At 49.2% G+C, this 11299-nt stretch overlaps 1 long non-coding RNA gene and 1 pseudogene across 1 annotated transcript; one reads left to right on the top strand and one right to left on the bottom strand.

The window, feature by feature from the left end:
* Nucleotides 1–206: 206 nt before the first annotated feature.
* LOC102120243 (actin, cytoplasmic 1-like) lies at nucleotides 207–1492 on the bottom strand (annotated as a pseudogene).
* On the top strand, nucleotides 366–10660 carry LOC135966975 (uncharacterized). Its single transcript, XR_010580718.1, has 2 exons — nucleotides 366–501; nucleotides 10316–10660. It is a non-coding gene; the product is annotated as an uncharacterized lncRNA (long non-coding RNA).
* Nucleotides 10661–11299: the final 639 nt, after the last annotated feature.

Genomic DNA, 11299 nt, shown 5'->3' on the forward strand with positions numbered 1-11299 from the left:
GTGTCATCAAAGTCCTTGGCCACATTGTAGAACTTTGGGGGATGCTTGCTCCAACTGACAGCTATCACCTTCACTGTTCCAGTTTTTAAATCCTGAGTCAAGCCAAAAACAAAAACAAACAAACAAAAAAAGCATGCCCATCTTATCTTGTTTTCCACGCAAGGTTTTGTCAAGAAAGAGTGTGATGCGGCTAAGTCACAGTCCGCCTAGAAGCATTTGCGGTGGATGACGGAGGGGCCGGACTCGTCATACTCCTGCTTGCTGATCCACCTGTGCCGGAAGGTGGACAGCGAGGCCAGGATGGAGCCGCTGATCCACACCGAGCACTCGCACTCCAGAGCAGCGATGATGTTGATCTTCATCGTGCCGGGAGCCAGGGCGGTGATCTCCTTCTGCATCCTGTCGGTAATGCCAGGGTGCCTGCTGGTGCCTCCAGACAGCACTGTGTTGACATGCAGATCTTTGCGGACGTCCATGTCACACTTCATGAAGGAGTTGAAGGTAGTTCCGTGGATGCCACAGGGTTCCATGCCTGAGGGGGAAATGAGGGCCAGCCTAAGCTTCCGCAGCACCAAGGTTGGAGGGCCCCAAGGGTGACCCTCACGTGGGCACGGCCAGGAGGGGGTCTCCACTCACCCAGGAAGGAAGGCTGGAAGGGCACCTCGGGCCATCGGAACCACTTGTTGCCGGTGGTGATGACCTGGCCATCAGGCAGATCGTAGCTCTTCTCCAGGGAGGAACTGGTGGTCGCCGTGGCCGCCTCCTGCTTGAAGTCCAGGGCAACATAGCACAGCTTCTCCTTGATGCCACACACGATCTCCCATTCGGCCGTGGTGGTGAAGCTGTAGCCATGCTCAGTGAGATCTTCATGAGGTAGTCAGTCCAGTCCCAGACAGCCAGGTCCAGACACAGGATGGCATGGGGGAGGGCTCAGCCCTCGCAGATGGACACCGTGTGGGTGACCCTGTCGCTGGAGTTCATCACAATGCCAGTGGTATGGCCAGGGGCATACAGGGACAGTACGGCCTGGATGGCCACATACATGGCCAAGGTGTTGAAGGTCTCAAACATGATCTCGGTCATCTTCTGTCTGTTGACTTTGGGGCTCGGGGGTCCTCGGTCAGCAGCACCGGGTGTTCCTGCAGCTCGTTGTAGAAGGTGTGGCACCAGATCTTCTTCATGTCATCCCAGCTGGTGATGATGCCATGCTCGATGGGGTACTTCAGGGTCAGGATGCCTCTTGCTCTGGGCCTTGTCACCCACATAGGAGCCCTTCTGACCCATGCCCACCGTCACGCCTTAGTGTCTGGGGCACCCCACGATGGAGGGGAAGACGGCCTGGGGGGCATCATAGCCCGCGAAGCTGGCCTTGCACGTGCCAGAGGTGCTGTCTATGACAAGCAAGATGATATTATCATCCATGGTGAGCTGGATGGGTGTGGACGACGGCAGGTGTGGAGGGCGGCAGGTGTGGAGGGGGGCAGGTGTGGAGGGCGGCAGGTGTGGAGGGGGGCAGGTGTGGAGGGCGGCAGGTGTGGAGGGCGGCAGGTGTGGAGGGGGGCAGGTGTGGAGGGCGGCAGGTGTGGAGGGGGGCAGGTGTGGACAGGTGGCAGGTGTGGAGGGTGGCAGGTGTGGATGGCGGCAGGTGTGGAGGGGGGCAGGTGTGGACGACGGCAGGTGTGGAGGGTGGCAGGTGTGGACGGGGGGCAGGTGTGGAGGGCGACAGGTGTGGAGGGTGGCAGGTATGGACGGCAGCAGGTGTGGTGGGTGGCAGGTGTGGACAGGGGGCAGGTGTGGACGACGGCAGGTGTGGAGGATGGCAGGTGTGGACGGCGGCAGGTGTGGAGGGTGGCAGGTGTGGACGGCAGCAGGTGTGGAGGGTGGCAGGTGTGGATGGGGGGCAGGTGTGCAGGGCGGCAGGTGTGGAGGGTGGCAGGTGTGGAGGGTGGCAGGTGTGGAGGGTGGCAGGTGTGGAGGGCGGCAGGTGTGGACGGGGGGCAGGTGTGGAGGCGGCAGGTGTGGATGGTGGCAGGTGTGGACGGGGGGGCAGGTGTGGAGGGCGGCAGGTGTGGACGGCGGCAGATGTGGAGGGCGGCAGGTGTGGAGGGCGGCAGGTGTGGAGGGCGGCAGGTGTGGACAGGGGGCAGGTGTGGAGGGCGGCAGGTGTGGAGGGGGGCAGGTGTGGACGGGGGGCAGGTGTGGAGGGCGGCAGGTGTGGAGGGGGGCAGGTGTGGACGGGGGGCAGGTGTGGAGGGCGGCAGGTGTGGAGGGGGGCAGGTGTGGACGGGGGGCAGGTGTGGAGGGCGGCAGGTGTGGACGGCGGCAGGTGTGGACGGGGGGCAGGTGTGGAGGGCGGCAGGTGTGGAGGGCGGCAGGTGTGGAGGGCGGCAGGTGTGGATGGGCGGCAGGTGTGGACAGGGGGCAGGTTTGGAGGGCGGCAGATGTGGAGGACGGCAGGTGTGGAGGGTGGCAGGTGTGGAGGGCGGCAGGTGTGGACGGGGGGCAGGTGTGGACGGGGGACAGGTGTGGACAGGGGGCAGCTGTGGAGGGCAGCAGGTGTGGATGGCGGCAGGTATGGAGGGCGGCAGGTGTGGAGGACGGCAGGTGTGGACGGGAGGCCATGTGGAGGGTGCCACAGGGCGGATGTGGTCTCGGCCTCTCCTCCTTTTTCTAACTTCATAAGTGAGATGATTCGCTCCTTAATTCCCCCCTCTCCTCTTTTCCAGTTTAAAGCTATTGGTTTTCCTGGAAGCAGCCTCCATATGTGCCTGTTCCACACTTGCAGAGTCAACCAACTCCAGGCGGAAAACGTAGTTTGTATGACGAAGGCTCTGTCCGTACTGAACATGTCCATGTTCTCTCCTTGTTATTGTTCCCTAAACAATACAGCATAGCAACTCTTTATGTTGCATTTACGTCACGTTAGGTGTGGAAAGTCACCTAAAGATGATATGAAGTAGACAGAAGGATGTGTGTAGGTTATATACAAATACAACAGCATTTCACACCAGGAACTTGAGCGCCCGTGGACTGGGGTATGTGTGGGAGGTCCCAGAACCCGTCCCCACTGATCCTGAGGGACAACTGTTTGCTTGAGCAGCATCTTTGAGCTCTGATAGTATTTTCTGCTTTCATTATGGATTAGTTCTGAATTTGATGTAATTTCCAAGATGATTTATCCTTTGACCTCCAGCTATTTTAGAATGCCCTTTTTCATGTTTAAAAATGCATTTTAGGTCATCTTGTTGTTGTTTGGATTTTCTAATTTATTTGCAATCTGATCAGAGACAGGGGTCAATATGATGCAAATTGATTGGCGTTTATGAGACTTACTTTACGGGCTGATAGGTAGTCAGTTGTTACAAAGGTGAGCCTGGGCGGAACTCGAACTCTCTAACAGTTGGATCCTGGCAGCTCCACTGGTCTGTTAGATCAAGCTGGTAAATGGTGGTATTAAATCATCCGTATCAGTTTGGGCTCCAGAAATTGCAAGTGGCTGATGTCAGACTAACTCTCTGCAGAAAACAATGATAAATTCTGGACAACGTATTTTTAAAAACTATTTAAAGGAACTAGTGAGCCATTGAAACCAGGAAGAAATGGATAGGATTCAATGTGAGGGAAAAGGCTGGGCCAAGGTCACATTTTGGGGGTTTCTGTCCCAAGGGCATACTCCAGCCCCCTGAGCCAGGCTGTGGGGCTTCAAGCAGCCAGGGCGAATTTCACTGGAGTTGGGGGTCAGAGGATGAGGGGGTTGGGGTGAGGAAGGAAATCTCAGTTAGGAGGGAGCCACAGGGAGGGGACATCCAAATCTTCATCAAACTCATTCCAAATCCTAGGCCTCTGACCCCAAAAACCAAATCTGCACGGAGAGAACTCAAGGAGCCCGGTGAAAGCGGCAGCTGGAAAGATAGCCACCTTCATCGAGGACACGTGACGCTCAGCCTCCGAGTCACACCAGCGTCGGGAGGTGTGATAACTGCCTTGGACATCTGTCAAGACCCCAAGGGTCATGACTTAGGGGCACAGAGTAAGCTCCAAGATAGGATGTTCCCCGAGACACATCTACATATCCCGACAGCTCTTAGAGAACTCGAATTTATAATTAAAAAGCTCCCAAATAAGAAATCTCCAGGCCCAGCTGGTCTCCCTGGAGGTTTCCATTCAACATTGAAAAAGAATGAGGCCAGGCGCGGTGGCTCACGCCTGTAATCCCAGCACTTTGGGAGGCTGAGGCGGGCGGAACACCTGAGGTCAGGAGTTCAAGACCAGCCTGGCCAACATGGTGAAATCCTGTCTCTACTAAAAACTACAAAAAATCAGCCAGGCGTGGTGGCACATGCCTGTAATTCCACCTACTTGGGAGGCTGAGGCAGGAGAATCACTTGAACCCAGAAGGCGGAGGTTGCAGTGAGAAGATCTCACGCCATTGCACTCCAGCCTGGGTTACAAGAGTGAAACTCTGTCTCAAAACAATAAATAAATAAATAAATAAATAAATAAATAAATAAATAAAAAGAATGAAGATAAATTCTATGCAATCTCTTCCAGGAAACAGAAGAGGAGGAGGCATTTCCTAGCTCATTTATGAAACCAGCATTAGTGTGATGCCAAGATGTTCAAAAGTTTAAAGAAGTCTTGTAGGCTGTTGTATCTTAACACAGTGGAAATTAGAAACCAAATTAATCAATTTTAAAAAGATCTAGAAAAGTTCCCAAATATTTGACCAAAAAAAAAAAATCACATAGGAAATTCGAAAACATCTGATCCAAATAAAAATGAAAACACAATGCATCAAAATTTGTGAGGTGTAGTTAACGCTGAGCTTACAAGGACATGGGTAGCTTTAAATGATTTTACTAGTGAAAAAAAAAAGATTTAAAATCACTTGTCTAAACTTCCAAATAAAAACAAAAAAGAAGAGCAAATTAAACCAACTTTAGTGGAAGAAAGGAAATAACAGTGCAGATATAAAAATAAAAACAATAGAAGATAATTAACAAATCGATTAAAAACCCTAGCAAAACTAATGTTTAAAAAGAAAGAAAAAACCATTTACCAACAGCAGGAATGAGGGGATGTTGGGAGATCTCTCTGCATCGAGCTCACGCTTCTGTTCTGGACTACGGAAGGAATTTAAAATATGCTGCACTGGGACCGGGCGTGGTGGCTCACACCTGTAATCCCAGCACTTTGGGAGGCCGAGGTGGTTGGATCACAAGGTCAGGAGATCGAGACCATCCTGGCCAACATGGTGAAATCCTGTCTTGACTAAATACAAAAAATTAGCTGGGTGTGGTCGTGTGCACCTGTAGTCCCAGCTCCTCGGGAGGCCGAGGCAGGGGAATCACTTGAACCCAGGGAGTGGAGATCGTACCACTGCACTCCAGCCTGGTGACAGGCCTCCGACTCAAAAAAAAAAAAAAAAAAAAGTGCTGCATCGACTGGCATATTAACTATGAGTTAAAAGCACTTGGAAAACAGCGGGTACAGAAAGATCACGCTGACCTTCGTGCCGTTTCTTAAAAGCAGGAGCTGAAATTCCCGTGTGAAAGCTGCAGCACCCTTATCTTCAAAAACGAGAAATCAAAGAATTCTGTACAGGTCTTGTTAGACCAGCTCTTATCTCTCCAACCTCCCTGCCTGACTCACTTGCTTCTGCACAGTTTCTGTTTCTTCATTTCCTTAGGAAGATTCCTGAGGCACGCAGACCTTCTTTTGAATAAATGTGCGTGCCTTTCTCCTGTCGATCTGATTCACGTCAGTTTAATTCTCGGGCCGCGCCGGGACCCCGAGAGGATGGAGCTGGAGTTCTGCCACCGTCCACTATCTTTCCAGGGATGTTTGCAGAACCTCGGCAGATGCAATGTCTCCCTGCGGGGCGAAGGGCAGACTGTCCTGGATAATAAAGATGGGGTCCCCCATGGGCCGAATAAGGATAATGTCTCCCTCCAGGCAGGTTTGATAGCAGGTCCTTATGAAATATTGGGGCTTCCTAAATTTGGGGTTCCTCGTCTGGGACGCAAAACCACCACATCCAAAGCACCTGTCCGAGCCGTTCGTCATCCCCCGGGGGACTTGAGGACCAGCACGAAGCTCCCGCTGCCTGACAAGCTTGAGGAATCGAGTGCTTGTTCTCTGGGAGTCTCTGTCTGCACCTGGGCAACTGAGCGGGATATACGTTAGCTGGGCGGGAGGGCATGTGGATGGAGGAAACAGGAAACTCGGACAAATGGAGAGACAGACTCCCACGTCCAGTAATCGGAAGACGCGAAGGTGCTAAGGTGGCAGCTATCTTCAGATTTCTCTACAGATTTCACACAGTCCAAATCAAACACCATCAAGATTCGAAAACATACACGGAAAGGCAAAGGAACTAGAAGAGCCAAATTAATGTTTACAAAGTTGGGAGAGTCATACCACTCCATTTCCAGATAAAATTTATTTACTGTAAGGCTCCAGTAATCAAGGCCATGTGCAGTTAGTGGGAGGATAGACTCAGAGGTAAAGGGAACAGAATAGAAAGTCCAGAGAGAGGCCCACACAAACACGGTGGCTTAATTTCTGACAAAGATACAAAGTAAATCAATTGAGAGAGGGTTGTCTTTTCACTAAATGATGCTGGAAAAATTAGACATTAACTGCAAACAAAACCTCGAGCTATACCTCACACTTAGACAAAAATGAATTCAAAGTAGATCACAGACCTAATTGTAACATGTAGCACCAAAAAAAAAAACTTAAAAAGAAGAAGCACAGGGGAAAAATCTGCACGAACTTGAATCAGGCAGAGTTCTTAGACAGGATCTGTCAGTGAAAGGATCGATGAGCTGGACTTCATCGAGACAAAACTTTCAGTCTTCAAATGGCACTGTAAGGAAAAGGAAAAGATAAGCTACGAGCTTGGAGAAAATATGTGCAAATCCTACGTCCAACAATGGATTTGTATCAAGAATGTAATCCTCACGCCTGTAATCCCAGCACTTTGGAAGGCTGAGGTGGGCAGACCATCTGAGGCCAGGAATTCGAGACCATCCCGGCCAACATGGTGAGACCCTATCTTTACTAAAAATGCAAAAATTAGCTGGGCCTGGTGGCGTGCACCTGTAATACCAGCTGCTTGTGAGGCTGAGGCAGGAGAATCACTTGAAACCCGGAGGCGGAGGCTGCAGTGAGCTGATATTGTGCCACTCCAGCCTGGATGACAGAGTGAGACTCCATCTCAAAAAAAAAAAAAAAAAAATCTCAAAATATAACAATAAAAAAACCCCCAAACCCAATAAAGCAATGAGTAAAAGATTTAAGCTTTACCAGAGACACAGGGCTGTCAACAGAGCACATGAAAAGATGGTCTGCATCATGAGTACGTTACCGAAAATCCAGGGGTTCAGTCCAGGTCCTGCCACGCATGGCGCAGAAACCCGATTGCTGAGACAAGTACTGCCAGGGAAGAAGGCTTTAATCAGGTGCTGCAGCTGAGGAGATGGGAAATCAGTGTTAAATCCATCTCCCCAGCCAGCTAAACTCAGGGGTTTATATGGCAGGGGAGAAATGTAACCACGTGTGGGGAAACAGGAATTAGAGAGGGCTAAGAAAGACCTGGTCAACAGTAAGTGGGTGGTGCGTTAGGCAGTCATAATGGGTGAGGGGTCCAGTATCTCATGTTCCAAATGCAGAAATCTGGTGAGTTTCAGCCCCTTGACACTATCTGGGAGATACGACGGGTGGTTTCCTGAGAAGGGAACTCAGAGGAAAGACAAATGTAACTTTCTCAAGTTTTAAGACTGGCAGGATCAATCTCTATGTTTATTCGAAAGAAACCATCGACATCAGCTCTATGGGACAGTTAGGCTGGTTTCAGTATTAAGAAAATTCAAAATAAATCCATGAGTTACCACTACATATTTATTAGAATAGTAAGTTAAAAGAAAATAACAGGCCAGGAGTGATGGCTCACGCCTATAATCCCAGCACTTTGGGAGGCTGAGGCAGGAGGATTACTTGAGGCCAGGAGTTTGAGACCAGCCTGGCCAACATGGTAAACCCCATTTCTATCAAAAATACAAAAATTAGGTGGGTGTGGTGGCACCTGTAGTCCCAGCTACTCGGGAGGCTGAGGTGGGAAGACAGTTTGAGCCGGGGAGGTGGAGGGTGTAGTGAGCGAGATCGTGCCACTGCACTTCCAGCCTGGGTGACAGAGCCAGACCCTGTCTCAAAGAAAAATTAAAAATTAAAAAATGAACAGCACCACGTGCCAGGAGGATGTGAAGTGGCCGGAACCTTGCCCATCGCTGCTGGGAAGGTGAGACGGGGCAGCCATGCTGGAAAGTGGTCAGGCAGCTTCTTGTAGAGTATAATGTGTGCTCAGATGTGACCTGCCGTCACACTCCAAGGTATCTGGAGTGAAATGAAAGCTCGTGTTCACACAAGCACCTGCACATACTTAAAACAGCATTATTCATTAGCATGAGATATTGCAAACAACCCCAAAGCCCTTCAATGTACGAACAGATAAACGTACTGAGACAGATCCACGCATAGAGTCTAAGCAAAAAAAGGAACCAATTGTCCGTCCAGGCTGCAACGCTGATGGCTCTCAAATGTGTCATTGCTGAATGACAGAGGCCAGACCTACAGGCTGCACAATTCCAATTGTGTGACATTCTGGAAATGACAGAAACTATAGGGACCAAAAATGGGTCAGTGACTGCCAGGGGTGAAGGGTGGGAGGGCTGGCCACAAAAAGGAAGCTTCAGGGACAATTTTGTGGTGACAGGGTTGCTCTAGATCCTGGTTTTAGTGGAAGTTATGTAACTTTATGTATTCGTCAAAACTCACAGACGTGTACACGCACAAACAAGTGAAGTTCACTGTCTGTAAAATCAAAACTACATTTAAAGATACAATATGCAATATACAATATGTTTCAAAAGTTTACTGTCAATCAGTCAATCTTCTCCTCCTCTCTGGGAATGTGAGGTCCTTATAACCTCAAACTCTAATCTCTCTCTCCTATTCTTACGTATTATTGGCAAGTATTTTATTTCTACTTTTTTTTTTAACCCATATGGCTTGTTTTATTATTTCTAAGTTAATTTTTTTATTGTACATAAATGTTAACCAGTTAATTAACTCACTTTTTTTTTTTTTTTTTTGGAGACAGAGTCTCATTCTGTCACCCTCTGGTGCAATCTTGGCTCACTGCAGCCTTGAACTCCAGGGCTCAAGTGATCCTCCAACCTCAGCCCCCCAAGTAGCTAGGACTACAAATGCATGCCACCATGCCCCAGCTAAGGTTTTTTTTTTTTTTTTTTTTGTGTACAGACAGGATTTTGGCATGTTGCCCAGGCTGGTGTCAACCTCCTGGGCTCAAGTGATCCTCTTGCCTCAGCCTCCCAAAGTACTGGGATTAGAGGCGTGAGCCACAGTGTCCGGCCTTCTTCTTGCGCTTAATCAGTCTTCCTGTCTAGAATTTCTTCCTGAAATTGACCCATTAATAGTTTCTTTAGTTTGACTCCATTCAATTTAGTTAATTGAATTTGGTGTGCAAATAAAACACCTTCATTCCCTCCCAGGTCTTGAATAATCATTAGATGGGTAAATGTTTCTATGCTGGCAGGAGTCTCTTACAAGCAATTTTGTTTTGTTTTGTTTTGTTTTGTTTGTTTGCTTTTGAGACAGAGTTTTACTCTGTCATCCGGGCTGGAGTGCAGTGGCTCAATCTCAGCTCACTGCAACCTCTGCCTCACGGGCTCTAGCGATTTCCCTGCCTCCGCCTCCTGAGTAGCTGGGACTACAGGCAGGCGTCACCACGCCCGGCTACTCTTTGTATTTTTAGTAGAGACAGGTTTCACTGTGTTGGCCAGGCTGGTCTCGAACTCCTGACCTCAAGTAATCCACCCACCTTGGCCTCTCAAAGTGCTGAGATGACAGGCGTGAGCCACCACGCCAGGCCTCCCACAAGCAATTTGAAATGTACTTCCATGTTCTTCATACTCCTGTTTTTGCCAGAGACCTGCTTTCAGTGTGTTAGCCATCTTTTGTTGGGTGATCTGGCACAATCCTAAATTGTGTGAACATCGTTCTCTTGCCTTTTCTTCTGGCTACTGTTTATGAACGCCTCCCCAACTCGTCTCCGTCAGTTCTCCGGCTTTTCCAGTTTGTATACAGGACATCGTGTCAGGTGCATTTCTGCCTCTCGCTTCCCTGTTGCCCTGAGTGGCTCCAGGTTCTTCAGGGCTGGACGCACCTGTGGTTCATTTGTCTTCACCACTGTACGGCGGCTCCTCTCACACACAGATTTGCTTTATTTCAGATCAGGGGCTGCTGTGGACACCGCAGCAATGAACATTCCAGAGCGTGAGTCCCAGATGCACCCTCGTCCCAGACACACACTCATGGAGTGCCTCTAGGCTGCTGCACCCGGGAGGAGAATGACCAGCTAAGTGTGAGCATTTGGGTTGGTTCCCAGTCTTTGCTATTGTGAATAGTGCCGCAATAAACATACGTGTGCATGTGTCTTTATAGCAGAATGATGTATAATCCTTTGGGTATATACCTAGTCATGGGATCGCTGGGTCAAATGGTATTTCTAGTTCTAGATCCTTGAAGAATTGCCACGTGTTTTTCACGTATCCCAATAAAGCCATACTGTTTTGAATGTCTTGTACCAGTTTCCGTTGCGCCAGCACTGGAATCAGAGTTCTTGATATCCTCCATTGTCACCACGGTGTGGCTCTGTTAGACATTGTCGTGTTTGGCTATCTGGAATGGTTAGACATTGTCGTGTTTGGCTATCTGGAATGGTTAGACATTGTCGTGTTCAGCTATCTGGAATGGAAAATCAGTGTGATGGTTTCTAAGCAGCTTTATTGAGATATAATTCACATACCATCGAATATGCAATGGTTTCTAGTGCATTCCCAGAGCTGTGTTTGGCCATCACCACCGTGTAATTTCACGACATTTCCAGCACCCCATAAAGAAACCCCGACTCTGGGCTGGGAAAACTGGCTAGCCATGTGTGGAAAGCTGAAACTGGATCCCTTCCTTACACCTTATACAAAAATTATTGCACAATGGATTAAAGACTTCAATGTTAGACCTAAAACCATAAAAACCCTAGAAGAAAACCTAGGCAATACCATTCAGGACATAGGCATGGGCAAGGACTTCATGACTAAAACACCAAAAGCAATGGCAACAAAAGCTAAAATTGACAAATGGGATCTAATTAAACTAAAGAGCTTCTGCACAGCAAAAAAAACTACCATCAGGGTGAACAGGCAACCTACAGAAT

This window comes from Macaca fascicularis, chromosome 14 (assembly GCF_037993035.2).
Source record: "Macaca fascicularis isolate 582-1 chromosome 14, T2T-MFA8v1.1".
Lineage (NCBI taxonomy): Eukaryota > Metazoa > Chordata > Mammalia > Primates > Cercopithecidae > Macaca > Macaca fascicularis.